The 19,677-nt window shown below is 39.2% G+C and overlaps 1 protein-coding gene across 1 annotated transcript in view; it reads left to right on the top strand.

The window, feature by feature from the left end:
• The first annotated feature begins 3,841 nt into the window (after window positions 1–3,841).
• Window positions 3,842–19,677, top strand: part of Oxr1 (oxidation resistance 1) — a 411,354-nt gene continuing 395,518 nt past the window's right edge. The window contains exon 1 of the mRNA XM_046464584.2: window positions 3,842–3,937. The gene's annotated coding sequence lies outside the window, so the exon portion shown is untranslated. The remainder of the gene's footprint in view (window positions 3,938–19,677) is intronic.

Consider the following 19,677-nt stretch of genomic DNA (forward strand, 5'->3'; position numbering starts at 1 on the left):
TAATGAAGCTGTCTTGATGTTTCCTTTTGTCTTAACTCATTTATGAAAAATTTCACAAACTGATTATGATATTCTAAAAGCAAATATGGTATGAAAGATGCAACAGAAAGGTAGACCAGTGTCCAGTGCCTAAAAAGGGCTGCCTCCATCTAACAGAGTATGTTTAGTCTCTGTGCATAAATATTTGGCAGTGTCGGCCATACTTAAGGAATTCAAAATTAAATAATTTTAGTATCAAATAATGTGTTTACTCTAGAAGTCCTCGTTTCATATCTATATATTAATATATAAATATTTACCCTATAATAATTCATGAATGCTTTCATTAGTGTCTATTAAATCCTGGAGATCAAAATATACACAAATACAAATTTGCCATAGGGCCAAATTCTCCAAGAATTTGCAGTCCATCAGGGAAAAGAACGTAATTATATTGCTAACTAACATTAAAGGGAGAGTGGAGTAAAAGAGAGGCAAAGAGCTAGAGGAACAAAATGAAAGAAAAGAACTAGAAAAAAATGAGAAATAATCAGAGATGTGTGCTAAGGAGGTGTGATGTGACAGGAGCTGAGGGAAGACTTTCTGTAAGACAATGTGTAGGAAGTCACCAAGGAAGAAGGTCAAAGAAACAATTGTGGATGTTATGGTTTTAATGTAACTATGGAATGCATTTTAAATGAAGGGATTCATGGATTGCCTTCATTTATTCATGAACAAATATTAAAGGGTGTAGGAAGTAAATTACATGGGACTCAAGAATAACGGAAAAGAAAAGATAGCCAATTTTTCAATTAATTCCAACAATGATCCAGTTGAAACAGAACAGTAGCTGAAAGGAGAGCAGCATTTCCCTATCTGCTCAGGTTTGGAATTGGAAGGGGAAAAGCCCTCTTTTTATAATCAGTTTACATAATGATCAGTATTTAAACCAAAAAAAAAAAAAAGAATAGGCTTTAATAGTATGGAAAATATCCTTTTCCTGTACAGATTGTGAACTGGAAGCCTCAGCTGTCTATGTGGCTCATTAGATAGCTTTAATGAGTGGCACCACCTCGAACATAACAGGGGCCCTGAAATAAGATCAAAAGGCTACAAAGAAGGAATGTCACCCTTAGGCAGGCAAATCAAAGCATCTGTGCCTAAAAAGAGGGAGAAAAATCCCTTCAAAGTGTTATTTTTCTTTTGCTCATTTCTGAATAACTCAAACCAACAGCTATTCTAGCAGGATTGCTGTCCTTTTTTGTCCATGTGGAAAAAGGCCACTCTGTGAATGTAGTATGTATCTATTATTTCTATCTTGCAAGCATCCCCTATTCCGCCTTCTGCTAACTGGATGTTTTCCTTTGGAGAATCTTTCTTTCCCCTAGGAGGATGTACAAGATAATGTGTGAGTCTGAACAGCCAATCAGAGTTCTTTACAGACTGATCTGCTCACCAGAGCTAAAGGCCTTTGAATGCAAACTTTGTCATCTTTGTAGGCCTGGAGCTGCACTGTGGTCATACTGTGAGAATGAAGCCAATACAGAAAATAACACTGAGGGAAAGTGGGAGAGAATTGTATTCTTTCTGACATTGTGGAGCTGGGATCAGCCCTTCCAACTTTTGCACCTGTGACTTATATAAACCTATAGATACATTTTCTTTGCCTTAGTTACACAGTTGAGTTTCGGTCACTTGACATTGAGTTTTAAATGCAATATGTTTTGGAACTATGCACTAAGGTAGCAAAGTGAAAAATCTTTAAAATAAAAATGTGTCATGTCTGGTGACTATATATAATGTGCATGCGGTAGCATAAGATGTTCAGAGGATCACATCTTAAGGTTAATTACTGAGAAAGGGAGAATGAAATTAGAAATGAACATGAACTTTATTTTTTATCTTCTTTCACCGCTGGCAGAAAGTAATGAACAAGTTGTATGGATACTCTATGGAAATTCCATTTTGACTTTCCCAATGAATCTCTCATGAAAAATTAGGAAAATAGTGTCTTCACAAAGTGATGGAGATGACACCTGTAGCCTCAGTAAAAAAAAAAAAAAAATCAAACTTTAATTGATAGTTAATTTATAGTCTATTTCGGACTGGACATGACAATAAATTTTAAGTAGGGATGGAAGGAGACAATTTAGAAGAAAAGACATCTTGACCAAATATATCCATACAAATATGGTTCTGTGAACAAACACATATTACTTTCGTTGCATTAGCAAAACTTCACTAATTCTCAAAAATAGCCAAAGAATGTATCTTCATCAGTCTGCACTGGGATGTATTTGTAAACCACATTCCCAGTCCATACACTCCTCTGAGAAGACTTTTAGTAAATTCTGAGTGAGTGAATGAAAACAGTCACTTTCAAAAGAACACACAAAATCTAAGCCGTGGATACCTATAAAGAAGCTGAGGGGTATAATAGAGAACAAAATTCATAATCATTTTTTATTAATTATTGCATTGCAATGAGAATAGTTACTAAATTTCCTGAGTCTTAGCGCAGGTAAAACTGTTGATTCAGGGGACCAGAATATGTGTTAATCAGAATTTTCTAATTTGGGAGGCCCTGAGTTCAATACAATATTATTTTAGGCAATAGATGACTGTGTAAACTTCAATGCCTTTCCAGGTCAAAAGGAAATAATAATTTTTCTCACGGGGTGGTTGTAAAGGGTGAAAGACCTAAGACTGGAATTTCACCCAGGGAACATTCACAACCCCCACTTTAAAGAAGGCAATTTAAAAAATACAATGAGTAGGAATTAAAATAGACTACAGTGAAAATTAATAGTAGGAAATAGCCAATTTTCAGGTCAGTAGATTCTGAGAGGCCTTTAGGTTGAAAGTGTTTGGTGGATGCTCAGAAAAGCAGGAGCGCATCCGGACATATATTTCTTAGGGTTACAGAACACCCAGGTTCTAGCTCAGCTGTCAGAATCTACAGATCTCGAGCTCCAGTTCCTTTTCTACTTACAATGTAAAGCCTGGCCAGAAAGGGCTGGAGCCCTGGCAGAATGTGGGGGATGTCAATTACAACTCAGGGAACAGGGACACAAACATCTCCAAGGACAGGGAGGGTGTCAACCAATTATGTAAAATTCTGCGGAATGAGGTGTCGCAAACACCTTAAGAATTCTGAATTTTTGAAGCTTTTACCATAACGCCTTTCAGCCTGACTCACGCCAGCCCAAGGTCCCCTGTGTCAGGGTTGGTTTCCCTGTGCCTTTCCTCCTTTTTCCTTCCAACCAAACCAAGCTTCGAAAAACTTTTGTTTTTCCTTCCACAAGTCTATAACGGAGACGCTTCTTCATCACTTCAACCCTACTTTCTCCCATTTCTTTGGCGAAACCCTGAAATGAAGGCTACCCCGCCGGCTGGGGACCTGAAATCCGGCCACCTAGAATTTGGTTCGGGCGAACCCCCAAGTGCCTGCTGGGGAGACTCCCTTTTCTCCCCCGGGCGGTTCCAGTGTGGGCAGGAACCCAGCAGGGTGCGAGCTCTGGCCCCGCCGGGGAGGCGAGCTCAGAAGCCGAGCCCCAGGCAGAGAGGACGTGCGCCGCACGGGGGTGAGCTGTCATCCGGGTGGCTTCCTTCCGCAGGAGCTATTTTTAGCAGTGCGTCGCCCCCCTCTTTCTCTATCTTCCGCGTGGTAGCCTCCAGCTCGTGGCAGCCGCTCCAACGCTCCTTTCCGTCTCCCCCACCTCTGCTGCCTCTTGGTAGCGTCCACGCGGGCAGGTCTAGAAACTGAGCATGTCTGGAAGCGCTCGGAGGCCCCGGCGGCGGCGGGGGCAGAGCCCAGCTGCGTCAGGCTGAGCCCATTCACCGCGCGACCGCAGGAGCGCAGCGCCAGCGCCGCGCCGCCCGGCCCCGCCGAGAGGGGCGCACTCGCCGTCGCGGGCCCGGCAGCCGCTCACCGCAGCCCCCTCCTGGCGACCCGCAAGTAAGTTTGTGAGGCTGCTGGGCGGTGGGGCAAGGGTTTGGCGCCCGGGGGAGCCAGGCTGGCAAGTGGGAGGCGCGGCTGGAGACTTGGGAGAGCCGGCCGGCTTCTACCCTCTTGCTCAGTGCCTCTCTGAGCCCCTTGGCCAGTTTTAAAAGGCTTGCCACTGGGATGCTCGAGAAAGGGCGACGGGGCAAAGCAGGAGGGTAGAACTGACTCTGGCGGGAGCCAAGTGGTGGACTTGGGAAAATGAACCAGAAGTGGGCTGGTGCGGGATAAGGAGGCTAGGTGTGGGGTGCAGGAACATGGCTAGGGACTGCTGCAGAGAAAGTGGGGTGTCCACCACGAGTAGGGTGAGAGCGCAGTGCTGGGGGCAAAGTAGAGGGTGAATGTGTCCGTAACCAGGGTGGCTGGAGGGAAGATTGATGGAAAGTGGGGCGCGCGGAAAGCGGATTTGACGGCAGCAGAGGACGCCGGTGCCGGGGATAGTGGGCTTCGGATGGGCAAGTGGACTCGAATAATTTGGGGGATCGAAACAAGGTAAGGGAGCTATTATGATGGAGAGAGGCAACCTTGAATCAATCCTACGGATGGAGTGCGCGAGGCTACGTGTAGAGAACCACCAGCTGGATGCTTAAAGTGGCCTGGAAGGGCCGGCTGGAAAATCGCTGAGGGATTTGGGTGAAGGGGAGGAGCAGAGCTGTGCAGGGATCGGGCAGAAGAACCGGGCTGCTGATGGAACCGAAAGGCTCAGGAAAGGGCCAGAGGCTACCAAGCATTTCCTTGAATAGTGATCTAGGAGCGGTTCTTTGAGGTTCACTTGCAGTCCAGGGTCCTCCTTCATCTCTTACCTGGCTTAGGCGCACCTTGGCTCCTTGGAGGAGAGAGTGTAAATTTGGTCAGAGATCAGGCTGTAGAAACGGTAGTCATTTAAGGAGCGCTTCAGAGGCTTTTCTTAGGTGGACCCCAGCACCTTCCGTGCAATGTGGGTCTGAATGTGTTTCACGGAGGGGGAGTGTGTTTGTTCTAGGCCATAGGAATCTGTAGACTCCCCTGAAGGTGCGGTGTTTTGGGCAGGGAAGTCAAGCAGAAGTCTGCAGCGTGCAACTCTCGGTGTGGTGTGAATGTACATGTGTGCGCGCGCGTGGTGTGAATGTACGTGTTGCCCGCCTGGGGTCGCGTATGTTGCTGCAGTCTGTCTCCATGACAAGGAGATCCAGGACTCCACGGGAGGCACGGGGAGGGGATTAAAAGAAACGTGCTTCCCTACGTCTCTTCTGCCTCCTTTCCCCAGGGTCACATTCTTTGCTCATCCAATGATGTTCCTCTCTAACCTCTTCCCGAACCCCCTTACATCCCAAACCTGATGGCCCTCTTCACTGATATGGCACTCCAAGGATGCGGCGTTCTGAACTACTAACACCACAGACTCTGTGGGAGGGAATCCTAGAAGTCCCAGCCGTCAGAGTGGCTCCAGAACCCACCGGTCCTTCCCTGAGGCTTAACTCCCGGGTCCATGGTTCCCTCTGTGCGCCTGCAGGTGACGCGGTGACGTTGCCAGAGGACCCGGGAAGTAGGTGTCTCCAAATGGCCTGAGGGGCGGAGAAATGGGGCAATGACCATCGTTTAGGGGTTCTCTGCAGCCGGGCCACCTCCAAGTTCATTACACGTACATATAACTTAAAAATACCAGGTTAATAAAATAGACAAGTGCAAAATATCTTTATGCAGAAACACTTTGACAAGCAAACATTTCACCCACCAATGGAAAGAAGCAAGCTTCTGCAGCATACAGGATCAGAAACTGAAATGGAAGGGAAGTTGTCACTGTGACCATGGGTTCTCAGACTCCATCCATCTCTCTGTGTTTTGTCGTCTGAGCCACATTTACCAGAGGCTTTACCAGATGAGGAAATAAAGATGAAGGTGATGCTGGAAACCTGTATCATCTGTGGATCCAAAGAAGGGGGAATGTGAATTGTGTCAACCATCTGTTGTCTAAGAGAGCAGTATCTGAGACCCAGCATATACCATCAGAAATCTTTAGGGCATCAAACTATAGGGGCAAGATTCAAACGAAGGGAAGTGAGAATTTCTGGAAAGAGTATTGAGGACACTAGGGTGGGCTGGCTTGAACTGTGATGCCTGACCAGTGAAGGGACACAGAAGACATCACACTTTCAGTAGTTCAGGGCATGTCCTTTTATTCCATGTGACAGAGGCTGGCCCACTGGCTAGCAGACTGTTGAAATACACCCTTTGAAAAAATGTCTGTAAGGTAGAACATTTGAATAAAGAGTCTCTTGCTGTCATCTGCTTCTATTACTATGATTTTTGTGTTGTTGTTGTTGATTATTATAGAACACATGAAGGTAAAACAAATGACTATTTTGGCCATTACTTCTCTTCTCCCTAGAATGCTGTTCAAATAAAAAATAACCTTACATGTCTGTCTATATTGTTGTGTTTGAGGATCAAGGAGAAGGGAAGGTTGGGTGCACTGATTAAATTGTTAAGGCAAAGATTAGATGCCTGAGACCTTGTGAATCTGTTGAATAGTAGATTTCACTTATACAATGCTAAATTTAATGTGGAATGGAAAAAATCCTTCATTCTCTACCTCCTGCTTTTGAAATACAAAGGATTGCAACCCCTGGGCTAGTTCCTGATTCTTAAGTAGAAGCCTAACTTGACAGTTTTTCTGTAGGATTGTTCTTAAGCACAGGTAAGCTTTAGAAAATAGTAGAATCTTTGCTGCCCTAAGGAAAAGGCATTAAAAAAAAAGTGGCATAGTGGCTAGATGAGGCAGAATAAGAGAGAGAAATGTCAGTCAAAGTAGAAAAAGAAAAATTGTGTTCTCTCACCTCAGGGATGGATTTTAGTGATAGGCATATAGACCTGTGGATCTCAGCACAAAGACATTGGTCATATCTGGAGATATTTTTTGTTGTTATGACTTTGTGGGTGGGGTGACACTGGGCTAGGCCATGGGTGCTGCTAACATTCTACATGAACTGGACAGTTCTTCCCAATTATCCACCCCCAGTTGTCAATAAGGCTGATGTTAAGAAACCATGGCTTTCAACAGGCCATGCTTGCAATTTAAAGTAACCCTTTAAGGATGCTTCTGAATATTCCAGTTGGAAGTCCATCCTGAAAATTAAGAGTAGTTAATACTAAGAGAATTTCATCACAAAAGAGTCCCATGTTCAAAAACACTTAAAATTAAACAGGTTTCCTTCCAGCATAACATTTTTTTTTTTGGTTTTTTAAAATGCCCTACCATAGGGAAGTTCTAAAAGGCAGGTTATATGCATGTATTTGTGAACTGAGCAAACACTTTTTGATAAAAACAAATTAAAACTGCTCTGCTGTAATTTTGTTCACTGAACACGTTCAGTAATTGCTTTTTTAAATAGACAATTTCAGCTTTAAAATTAAAAATTACTTTGGTTAAAATGACAGCTAGTATATTCTTTATTTGGTAAGGGATTGAACAGAATGGAAGAAGAAAGGTAGGTAAATATTTATTAGAAGCCCCATGAGATATTCCAAAATGAAACCTTAGTGTTTGTAGATATTTACACAGAAAGGTAAGAATCCCATATAATTTTCACGTATTTAGTTTCCATATTAAATCAACAGCATGACATGTACTGAGAAACAAATCTTTCCATCCTGTAGCACAATACACAGCCTAGACGAGCAACAATGGCTCATGGGCATAAATGTAAGAAGATCTGGGAACTGTTCTAATGTTGCTTGCATGCCGAAACTCAGCACTTAAGAGGTAAAAAGCTTTGTCATCATCACAGGGAGACTAGGAGAAGAGATCTGGTCAGGGTTTATTCCCCTTCTCCCTGTCCCAGACTTTCACCCTTATGTACTGTTTGTAGGTTTGTTTCAGATTCATTCTGAAGGGATCTTCATTAAGTCTGCTTACTTCCTTTCTTATTCTAATAACCATACCCTGCACTTTTGGCCATTAATATCCCTCAGGGACTCCTGCAAAGCAGAGGCTTCACACTCCTGCTGAGTCTCTGTGGCACAAAGCAGCCTTTCCCTTTCTCCTTGTGTACAAACACAAACAGCTCTTTCTTGCTTCTAGGTGGAGCAGAGGTTTGTGACTCCCTCTGAAAAAAGCAGTAGGGGGAAATCTTATTTCTCACAAAGGCAATGTTGGTTTCCCCTCTTGTATCTTTACTGGGTTGCTTTGTTCAATTTTATGTTCAATTGCATAATCTTGCTTTCAGAAAAGCTTCCTCTCTTTCCCAAAGGAATAGTGAAACAGCTGAGGAAAACAGAACTTCAGTGTGAACAACACTGGTATTGACCGAGGGAACCTGTCATTGGATTTGATGAAAATTCAAGAAATGGGATATGAACTAATGATAATCATACTTGTAAATTCAGTAAGCATTTGTGAATCCAACAGTAGCAGTTTCTATTCAAGGCACTGGAATATCTTTACATTTGCAATGCCCAGCTACCCTGGTGCATTGTGACCACTCTGCAAAACCAAGTTCATTTATTTAATATATGAAGTTAATATATTTTATATATGTCTCCAAAGTCTGTTTGTAAAAGGAAACACAAAAATGAATGATCATTTTTATTGAATTTGGAGTAGTTTTGGACATATATCCTGATTCTTGAAAAGACCTCAGAACACAATTGATAAAATGCGAAGGCAGAAGAAACCTTTAAGGGAAGGAGTTACATGGATTTCTTTGTAGACTAGAAAAGGAGGGAGTGAGAGATTTGAAGTGGAAGGGTTCAGATCTTGTCTCTCTTCTCCTTTATTTAGTAAAGAGTTCTTACTTTTGTTTGATATCTGTGCAAGGGGACATAGTTTCCTTCTTCAGGTGCTTGTTGAATGGATGTGTGCCTTTTTACACTTCTAATAGCTATAGAGTAGGAGGTAGTGGTTATGCCTGGCCTTGGTGGTTGGAGTGAAGCAGAATTCCAAATTGGTTCTGTCCTACTGAGGTTCGCAGAGAAAGCTTTGAAGATGCTTTCCAAAATTGAACATTTCATTTCACTATTTTAAGGAGACTACTATAATGATTTAGAAATAAACTTTTTTTTTCTATTTTAGGTAGTATGTAATAACTACACTTTAAATTATCATCAGAGTCTAAGCATAACAGAGTATTCTTATTCAGGATCAAGGACAGAGAATGAAATAATATGGCAGCTCCTTTTGCCTATATAAACTTGCTTCTCACTCTAGTATGTTAATTTTTCTCCCAGCTGGAAAAGGGTAGTATGAGAGGGGGGAATATTTTCAAACACTGTCAGCTGCCCTAGCTGAGTTCAGGAACAAGATCAACTACAGCAATACACAGAGAAAAATTTTGAAATTTATGGTATAGCAAAGACAAAAAAAGTTTCCACTTATTAATTTTCATTTTAGCTTATTGTTAAGCCTGAGCAATAACACACATGAAGAAGGCAACCTTGCTTGTGAAGCATTTTACTTTGTTAATAAGTGCAAGAAGCAAGTAGCCTGGAACTTCTCCCAAGGCTTTCAGGCTTCATTACAGTGTTTCTTTAATCTCTGGAATATTCCTCAGGTCACATTGTTTGGAATCTGAATCCTAGGCTAAGATGACTGATATAGTCTCTTCTAATTTTGCAATATATTTCTCTCCTGTCCTTCTAAAAAAGGTAAAAGAGATGTACTGTTTGTCATTGAAAGCACAGTTATTTGTGCAGACAGCAGTCTGTTTGTACAGGGCATGCATGTTGCTTGATCTTGGTCTGGGGCCTAACTGACCACAATGTGGATCTCAGCCTTCTGGATTATGAAGCCTAACTTTAACAACTTTGTTGAACAGCAGTGTTGGGGCCAAGCTTGAAAGCCAACGGATATTTTTGGGAAAAACTAACTGATTAACCAAAATACTAACCACCATTGTCCTCACAAGGGGTTGAGGCAATGAGGGGATAAAACAGTTGAGTCTGATTGGCACTCCTTGTGAGTAGTTTTGTGACTTTAGATCAGTTTGCAATTTAATGGAGCTTTGATTTCCTTATCCTTAAAATGGAAATATGTAGGGCTGAGATTACAGCTCAGTGGTAGAGCACTTGCCTAGCATGTGTGAGGCATTTAGGTTTGATTCTCAGTACCACATATAAATAAATAAAAATAAAGTTCTATCAACAACTAAAAATTTTTTTTAAAATGGAGATATGTGTATATATATATATATATATATATATATATATATGTGTGTGTGTGTGTGTGTGTGTGTGTGTGTGGTTGGTTATAGGATCAGAAAAAATGTTTTTTAAAGCAGAGGTGCTTATTAAATCATGGTGGTAGTAGTAGTGCTATTATATGTTGGTGCTGGGATTTTAATGGTTACTGTATGGGAAAGAGGAGCAGAGGGGGCACAGAGGCAGACAGCCCTTAGTGAGATAAGTATGATGGAAAGGAATTACAGGGTTGGATCCTAAGTTTGCAAGAGATTTGGGAGGTAGACAGATGTCATCTTTTGACAGATGAGGGTTTAGGACTCAGGATTATGCCATGACCTCCTGAGGTCTGAAGTAGCTGTTCTACATTCAAGTCAGCTGGGTCTTCTTTTTTTTTTTTTTAAGTCTGCATCCAAACCTTCTCCACATTAAGAATGCACTTAATTCCTTGGTTATATCCATGTTTCTTTTATTCTTTTAAGAATTCACATTCAGCTTAAGAACCTCTCTTTTCAGTTGTTATATTCCAGTTCTTCTATAGAAAAAAAAAGGAAAAAAAAAAAAAAGAAAATTATGGGTCCCTAATTGAATTTCTATAAGCCTTCAACTCAAGTGTTCACCTAAATGATCAAGTACCTTTTAATGTTTTTCCTAATTGGGATGAACTAAGTAGGGCTTTATTCAAAGATGTTTAGAAACAAAACAAAAATGCCACTCTGGACAATGCCATTTAATTAGGATTTTGTTTTTGTATTCTTTGATGATCAGAAAATTAAAGATTGGTTCTAGTTGACAGGTCTGATAAAAAGTTAATAGCTTTTTTTTGTTGTTGTTGCTGCCTGTGTGTATATGTGTGTGTGTGTGTGTGTGCGTGTGTGTGTGTGTGTGTGTGTGTTTGGAGAGTTGTAGATTCAATAAAAAAACCTTTCATTTGTTAGAGATTTTTTTTAGTTGCAAAGTATATTATACATGTTGTCTTATTTGTAATTTATGGTGACCAATATATAATCAACTATAATAATGAAAGATATGAAATTACAAACCAGAACAGATAGCAATTTAGGCATATTCCCTTTAGCATCAGTTATGTTTGAATTCAAACCTCCATTCTTTAGCTTCTAAGCTATTAGAACTTGAACAACATGTTCAACTTTCCACCTTTTCTGACCTACCAGATTATATAATTATGTGATTCTTGTAATGATTAAGTGAGATTAGCAAGTGAAGACTGTAGCAGGCTTCTTGGTCCCTTTTTTCATCTTTGTACACTGGTAATATACCCTTGCAAGTGGTCTTTTATGCTCAGTTCAGATTCTTGTACTGCCAATCAGAAAACCTGATGTCAGGTGGCTTGAGGGAAAATAAAAAGAGATGTCATGACTGTAGCTGAGTTCAGGAAGGGCCCCTGTCTGACTCAAGATAGGATCTGGTTCATGGGCCAAAGCATATGCCAAACCATATGTTCCTTGTTTTCCCCTTGAACTTTCTCAGCTTCCCTTGCCTAAGGTGGGGCTCCCCTCCTAGCAGGCATCTCTTCAGATTGTGAGCTGACTGCTGGAGTCTTAACAGGTCTCATGTTCCCAGGTTTAAATTCAGTAAAGAGGAGAGCTGCTTCCTGCACCTCTTGGGGAGGAAAGAGAAAGCTCACCTTCTTAGGAATCCCAGCAGCATTCCTTTACATTTCAATGGCTCTGATCAAGTAAAAGTCCCCACCAGTCACAGTACCAAAAAATTGAAATACATTTGTTGGAGAGGTGTGTTTTTTCAGATAAATTTCTGGTGTGGGGGTTGCTGTTGCAGAAGGTGGGTCCTATGCTAGCCAGATAAAGAATAAGGAAACACCACAGCACTTGCATTGTTGTTTGGTCCCAAAGGAAAATGTTAGAATTGTGGTTTCATTTCATCCAAGTCATGTTTAAAGTCTAGAGAATTCTTCCTGTTTCTTAATGAATATATTCTTCTAGTGACTAATCACAATTTTTGAGATTAAATTAAGCAAGTGCATATTAGCTTGCTTCCTTCAGTAGACAACATTAGATGGGCTTGGTAGATACTTAGATTATTTTTGCTCATAAAAGGAACAAATCAATACACCTTCTTGCATGAAGTACTTGGTCATAGAATCACTATTTTCTTAAAAAAAAAAGTCAGTAGAAACAGTAGTTATGTAAGTTGTTATCTAATGTCCAATAATTTATCTCTTGGATTCTGGGTAACTGCTGGCCTCTGGTCTTGTATCTATGTACCTTAGTGCAATTGATAGTAAGACTAATATGATATATGCAATAAACAATTCTTAGTGTCTACAAGCATAGGAAGCTAACAAAATGTTCAAGAAAGGTTAATTTGTTTGAACTTTGTATATTAAAAAAATTCTGCATTCCCCAGTGGGATTGCTGTAAAAGATGCCTCTCAAATGCATTCATTTTTAAGATAAAATGTGGTCTTACATTTTGAATTAGTATATTAATGGACAAAGGTTTTTCTCTCATCTACTTTTAACTCTTTGCCTAGATGGCAGTGACAAGATGTCACAAGCACACATCACACATTTAGCAGAAGAATGTTAACAGCTATGATAAATGACTTTGAGTAAAAAATATTTTCTTCTGTTTTCATTCTTCCAAATGGCTTAGTAACATAAATAAGTGTAACTTCCTTATTTTAAAATGTTTCAAAATGGGAAAATAAAGTTGCATATTTTTGCATTTTAAAGGTAACTTTTATGCTACTGTATAATGTGATCTACTTATAGTATGTCAGTGTAGCAACTGGTTTCCCCATAGAAGTTTCCAACATGAAAAGGAAAGATTTTAACAACGAAGGTAAAAAAGTGAAAACTACAGAAATCAGCAAGGCATTCATTACTTGTTTGGTCAATTTGGAATCTACCAGTTCTTATGAAGGCCAAGAGAGTAAAAGGTAATCTTTTATATAACTAAAGTATCATTAAAGTGAGATTTTTACCTCTATCAGCATGTTTCTAAATTTTAAGTCGGTAATCCTATTGACAAGTTACAGCTGAGAAAGCATGAAGCCATGAGAATGATTAAGATCTCGAGTTTACTTATCTGAAATATGAAACTGATAGCCAAGAGGAAAATAAAAGCCATTCTGTTATGATGGAATATTCTCTAATTAAAAAAAAAGATCTATAAAGATATCATTTTAACATAGCCTTACAGGTACAGCTACTCATTATGTTATACATTAAGAGTTCCGTGTTTTACTACTAGGCACACATCATGTTTGTCATTAAATATAATGGGGAAATTTTTCTTTGGTATTTCAGTTCATAAATTATTTTTGCTATCCTTAATGAGAATATGAATAGAAAGGGGTTTAGTAGCTCAGTAGGAAACCATGCATTAATTTCTTTTAATTTTTCTATTAATTTCTTCTTGGAACAAAACATAGGTTTGCTAAAAAAAAAAACAATAGATCCACTTTAGACAGAAGCTCAGAGCTAATCATTTACATCGCTTGTGGGAGGAAGGAAAGGAAGGTAAGACTTCATTGCAATTTACTAAAAGTACTAAACATTAAAATAGAACAGAACAAAATTCAGTGTTGTGATTTATCAAACACTGACAGATAGAAACTGATTTGGGTTAATTTCCATAGAAAAGAATTCATTGGATGGTTATGGAGAAATTCATGGAATTGAAGGAAATGTTGAGGAACAAGATCTTGGAAAGGATAGGACCCCATTGCGGAGATGGATTTAATCTGAGCTTTAGCTGTTTTTCATCATGGTGTCACTGTCCTCAAGACTGATAATTCAGAGAGGGTCAAGTGGGGAGGGAGATGAGCAAGGAGAAGGAGGAGATGGAGAGAGAGAAGGAGAAGAGGAATTGGGGGAAGAGAAAAGGGCATGTTGTGTGAGAGTCCTAAGGTATTATCTATAATCTGGTGCCATCAAAAGAAGAGGAATAGAAAATACTGAGAAGTCACATTATACCAGTGTCTCCTGCATAGATTCAGACTGTAGAAACTTCAGTGATGCGTTCCTGGAAAAAAGGAAAACAAACCAACCTGAGAATATTATCTAGACAATGTCTATATGGAAGACAAAAATACCATATTAATTATCTAAGGCTGCCCTAACAAATTACTAAAAATGGGGTGGCTTAAAATAACAGAAAATTCTTCTTTTGTTGTTCTGGAGGTCAGAAGTCCAAAATAAATGTATCGGAAGGGTCATTCTCTCTTTGAAGTTTCTGTTGGCAGTATCTGTCTTGTGCCTTCCTCCCAGCTTCTATATTGCAATAATCGTTGGCAGACCTTGGTTTATACATATATCATGCCAATCTCTGCCACAGTCATCAATGGTTCCTCCCCTGTGTCTTTGACTCAAATTCACAGAGACAGAAAGAAGAATAATGGTTGCCAGAGGTAGAAGATGGGCAAATAGGGACTCATTGTTTAGTGGAAACAGAGGTTCGGCTTTACGAAATGAAAAGAGTTTTGGAGATGGATGCTGGTGATGGGGGACATGACAGTGTAAAGGTACTTAGTGCCACTGAATTGGTTCAGATGGTAGATTTTGTGTTATGTGTATTTTAACATATTTTTTAAAAATTAAAAAAATGTAAAAAGTAAATAAGAGGAAAGTAGTTAATTTTTAAAAAATCTTTTTTGAAAGTCAAAAGGATAATTTACAATAACTGGGTAACTCAGAAACAAGAGGAATCTGCACTCACAGAGTTCTACTCCTAGACTTTTGTTCAGTATTTACCAGAAATGGCTATGAGATGGATCAAGGAAGTCCACCAGGAAAAGCTCTCCACGTTATTTCCTTGTGCAATGGGGCTAACATTGCCTCAAAAGTAAAGACCTCTGTATGAGAGATTGCAACCTTTTCTTTCAGGGGCCTGGGTTTTTGTACATCCCATATTGATGGCCCTGGACCTCTAAAATCCTTGGTATAGGGATAGGCAGCTCTGACAGAGGTCAGTTTGGTGGGTTCAATCTAAGGTATCTGTGAGTATCAGGAGGACTGATGTTGAACTTCAGATCTCATAGATCAGGGCTCTTTTACTCCCATTTTTGGTTTAGTTCCCTGGCAGGTTGTGTTTGATTTTAATAAACACATCTCCCTTGCCAATATCTATGTTCTTCTTTTCTCAGAGGAACCTTAGTTCTACTTTACAGAGGAAACTTAGTTCCTATGTAAATACATATTGAGATTTTTCTCTTGGAAACAGGCACAGAATCCCACCCACACCGTGAGATTCTTTTCTTACATGCAAATACAATCTACTTCTGGAGGAAGGGGAGGAACTTTGGGACCCAGGTTATCTGCACTGATATAAAATAGAGGTCTACAGCAGATTTAGAACTTAATATGGTGCCACTTGATGAAAGAGGGGCAGAAAAATTGAGGAAAAGCCAACACAGTGCCCAGGATCAGAGGGCCTAAAAATAAGGTTGTACCCAGAGAACACAAATGTTTATAGCTGTGTTATAACAGTCCCAAATTGGAAATAAACTAGATGTCCATCAGATGAGGAATAGATAAACAACTTGTAGAAGTGTTCTATAGAGTAGATTTTTACTTGGCAATAAAAAGAATACAGGGAAGGTTGCTGATCTCACTGCTATGCCAGTGATCACTGAAGGTAACCAATGGGCCAGGAGCCATGAAAGTTTCATAAAAAAATGGCACTTTTGGAAAATGTATAGGTTCAGAAGTAGATCATGACAGTTATGTAGAAAGCAGAAGTGGCTTGAAGGAGCTGATTGTAATGGTAGAATATAAAGCCAGGACTCATACTTTTCTTAGTAAGGAAAAAAATAATATGTGCTGAGGTTTTTAAATTATTGTGATACACAATACTACTCATTTTAAGCTATTATATATATATTTTTTTAAATTTAAAGACCTCTGTAAATACATATGCAGCTTTTCCCCTAATCTGAACTTATTTCAAATTGATTATAGATTTTTCAAAATCAAAGGATCTTTAAAATTCAACTTAGATTCTTTTAAGACAAAAGTTTTTAACATGTGGTTGATATAGCAATAAAGTTGGACAGAGAAAATGATCTTTTAATTTGTTCACTGACCACTGACTGAAATTTAGCATTCTTTTTTCAGTATTTCATGTTTGGTTCACAAACCATAGTAGTATTGACTCCTACCATGTACTCATACTATAATCAATAGAAGTCAAAATAATATCCCATTACAGTTGTTTGCAGATATTTCTAAAAATCATTTATGATCATTGCAACTTTGAAATTATGGTTAATATTACACCTAGCTGTTAGATTTTTTTATTTCTAGTGTCAGTGTAGAGACACATATACTGTGTCACAAATTTATCTTTTTAAAATTTGGTACTTAATTTCCATTGAAATCCTGTGCATGTCATTCTCAGAAGGGGTCATGGGCCTTGCCAGACTCAGGGGGATTCATAGCATCAGACAGGTAAAGAATCTAAGCTCTTTCTTTGACTGCTAGTGGAAAGTCCATGCAGTACAAATGGCTTTGTCTAGAAAGAAAGATCTGTTGAGTATGTTCTGAGTGACAACACCTGTGCCTGATACCAGCTGTGTTGTTCCATAGGAAACATTGCTTCTTACAGGTTTCATGTCACTCACTCAGAACAGTGGTCATGCATTGCCCTTGAGTTCTCTTAAGAAGATTCTCTTACAGTGGGACCAACACAACCTCAGAAGTAAAGACATTTGTATGAGCAATTGTAACCTTGTCTGTCAGGGGCCTGAATTTTGTCCATGCCATATTGATGGCTCTGGATCTCTGAAATCCTTGGTGTGGGGATAGGCAGCTCTGACAGAAGTCTAATGTATCTGTGAATATCAGGAGGGCTGATGTTGAATTTCAGATCTCATAGATCAGGGATCTTTTACTGCCGTTTTTGGTTTAGATCCCTGGCAGGTCGTGTTTGATTTTAATGAGCACGTCTCTCTTGCCAAGATCTCTGTTCTACTTTTATCATCTATTAAACTTGTTAGAAGGGCTCTTCAGTTTGGAGTGTATCATCTGCCAGTGGTGGTAGTGGTCTCCTAGGGTTCTACCTGGATCCCTGCAGAATGGGTTCAATTTTATAATTGGATACATATAATTTTAAAGGTACATTTCTAAATATTTTAGGATAGCTCATTTCAGTTTTTAATCCCTAACAGAGATTCTTGCTTCTTTGGGAGGTTTTTATTTCTATCATTGACCTAGGTCTGGCCTGTAAAACATCACAATCATCTAGGAATTTCCCGAAGTTACTAAAATGCTCTTATTGTGGCTTTCCTGATTTATTCCAGGAATGCAGATTATAGTGAAATCTGCCAAATCAAAATACATTTTGGCAGAAATATACTTACTGGGAAACTCAGTCTTAGGCTGCTAGGAGAATTTTTTCTTTTTCTTTTTTTTTGCAGGGGGTGGAGGGTTTAACCTTTGACCAGCATCTCCTTGAATGCACAGAACATTCTTCTAACAAATATTTGGAATCCAAGTATGTGCAGGGCACTTAGCTGGCGATATAAGGTACAAAGCAATCATGGCCCTAACCTTGTGTAGCTGGTAGCATAATTTGCATTGTCTGGAAAGGATGTTAGTTATACTGCTTGAAGAGTCTTCTGAAGGTCATGCATGTGGGACTTGAAGGCCATCGGGCTTGAAGGCTGGGTAGCAGAAGAATCTTATGCCAAGAAAGGAGAGGTTTCTAGATTGAATGATGTTTGGGGTTGTGGGATCAGAACATTGCTCCAGGCAGAGAAAATAGGTTGGCAAATGTGAGGAAATGAAAAAAATAATTCAAGTGGCTGGGACAAGAATGAGGAAAGAAGCAATGGAAGTGGAGGTCAACAAGCATCAGAGAATCCAGAATTTTCTTGTGAAGCTAAGGATTTTAATCTTTAAAGCAAGGGGTAACATGATCAACTCTCCTTCATTGACACAGAAGTGATAATATTTACTTTACTAGAGAATATATGGCATTAAGAGAACACAGGAAGCCTAACAGCTTAAAAGAGAAAAAGGTTTTCTCTTTAAAGGGTGAACATGACACATGAATCCAAAACATACATCATTATAAATATTCCTGTGCTTCTGGGTGGCAAGCTTTTGGTTTCCAGTGCTAGGATTAAATTACTTGTTTCTTTGAGTTTCTGTACCAAAGGAATCCTAAACCACTAGCCTTTGTTGGCTTCTTTGTAAAATTTTCATTATACAAAAACCGTTAACATTAAACTCAGTCTTTTTAAAAATGGCTGTTAAAATACTAAGATACCTCTTCCCTGATTTAGTTGCCATAGTTTATTTATACTTCATTATAAAAGGCTAGAGGTATTACTACTGTAATGGCATTGAAATGACTTGCAAAGAAAGTCTCAGGTACATTTGAATTTATAGAAAAATTTTAAATTTCCCATTTGGTTGTCACACTAACACTAATCTGTATTTGGGTCCCCTCAGCCAGTACTGTGGGTCAAAAGGCCTTGTGTTCTTTAGATTATTTGAGTAAAAATATAGTATTTTCACGTCATGTTTATTTTTTTATCTTGTTTATGATGGTAATTTTAGCATGCGTCTCTATGCTTAGACCATGTACAATGATTTCTTTTACCACTTTAACATTTTTTAAAATTTATATATCACAGCAAAATGCATTACAATTCTTATTACACATATAGAGCACAATTTTTCATATCTCTGGTTGTATACATATTATATTCACACCAATTCATGTCTTCATACTTGTACTTTGGATAATGATCATCATATTCCACCATCATTAATAACCCCATGCCCCCTTCCCCTCCAACCCCTCTGTCCTATTTAGAGTTCATCTATTCCTCCCATGCTCCCACTCCCTATCCCACTATGAATCAGCCTCCTTATATCAAAGAAAACATTCGGCATTCGGTTTTTTGGGAATAGCTACCTTCACTTAGCATTATCTTCTATAACTCCATCCATTTACTTGCAAATGCCATGATTTTATTCTCTTTTATTGTTGAGTAATATTCCATTGTGTATATATATATATATATATATATATATATATATATATATGCCACATTTTTTAATCCATTCATCTATTAGTAACAAAAACAGCATGGTATTGGCAACAAAAAATAGACTGTTAGACCAATGGTACAGAATGGAGGACACAGAGACTAACCCATGAAACTACAATTATATTAGACAAAGATGCCAAGAACATGCATTGGAGAAAAGAGCCTCTTCAACAAAAGGTGCTGGGAAAACTGGAAATCCATATGAAACAAAATTAAATTAAACCCCTATCTCTCACCATGTGCAAAACTTAACTCAAATGGATCAAGGACTTAGGAATACAACCAGAGACCCTGGCCTAATAGAAGAACAAGTAGGCCCTAATCTTCATCATGGGGGATTAGGCCCCAACTTTTTAAATAAGACTCCTGTGGTGCAAGAATTAAAATCAAGAAGCAATAAATGGGATCGACTCAAACTAAAAAGTTTCTTCTCAGCAAAAGAAACAATCTGTGAGGTGAATAGAGAGCCTACTTCTTGGGAGCAAATCTTGGGAGAG

This window comes from Marmota monax, unplaced genomic scaffold (assembly GCF_021218885.2).
Source record: "Marmota monax isolate L192 unplaced genomic scaffold, Marmota_monax_Labrador192_F-V1.1 WCK01_AAM20220418_F8-fsc00003, whole genome shotgun sequence".
Taxonomy (NCBI): Eukaryota; Metazoa; Chordata; class Mammalia; order Rodentia; family Sciuridae; genus Marmota; species Marmota monax.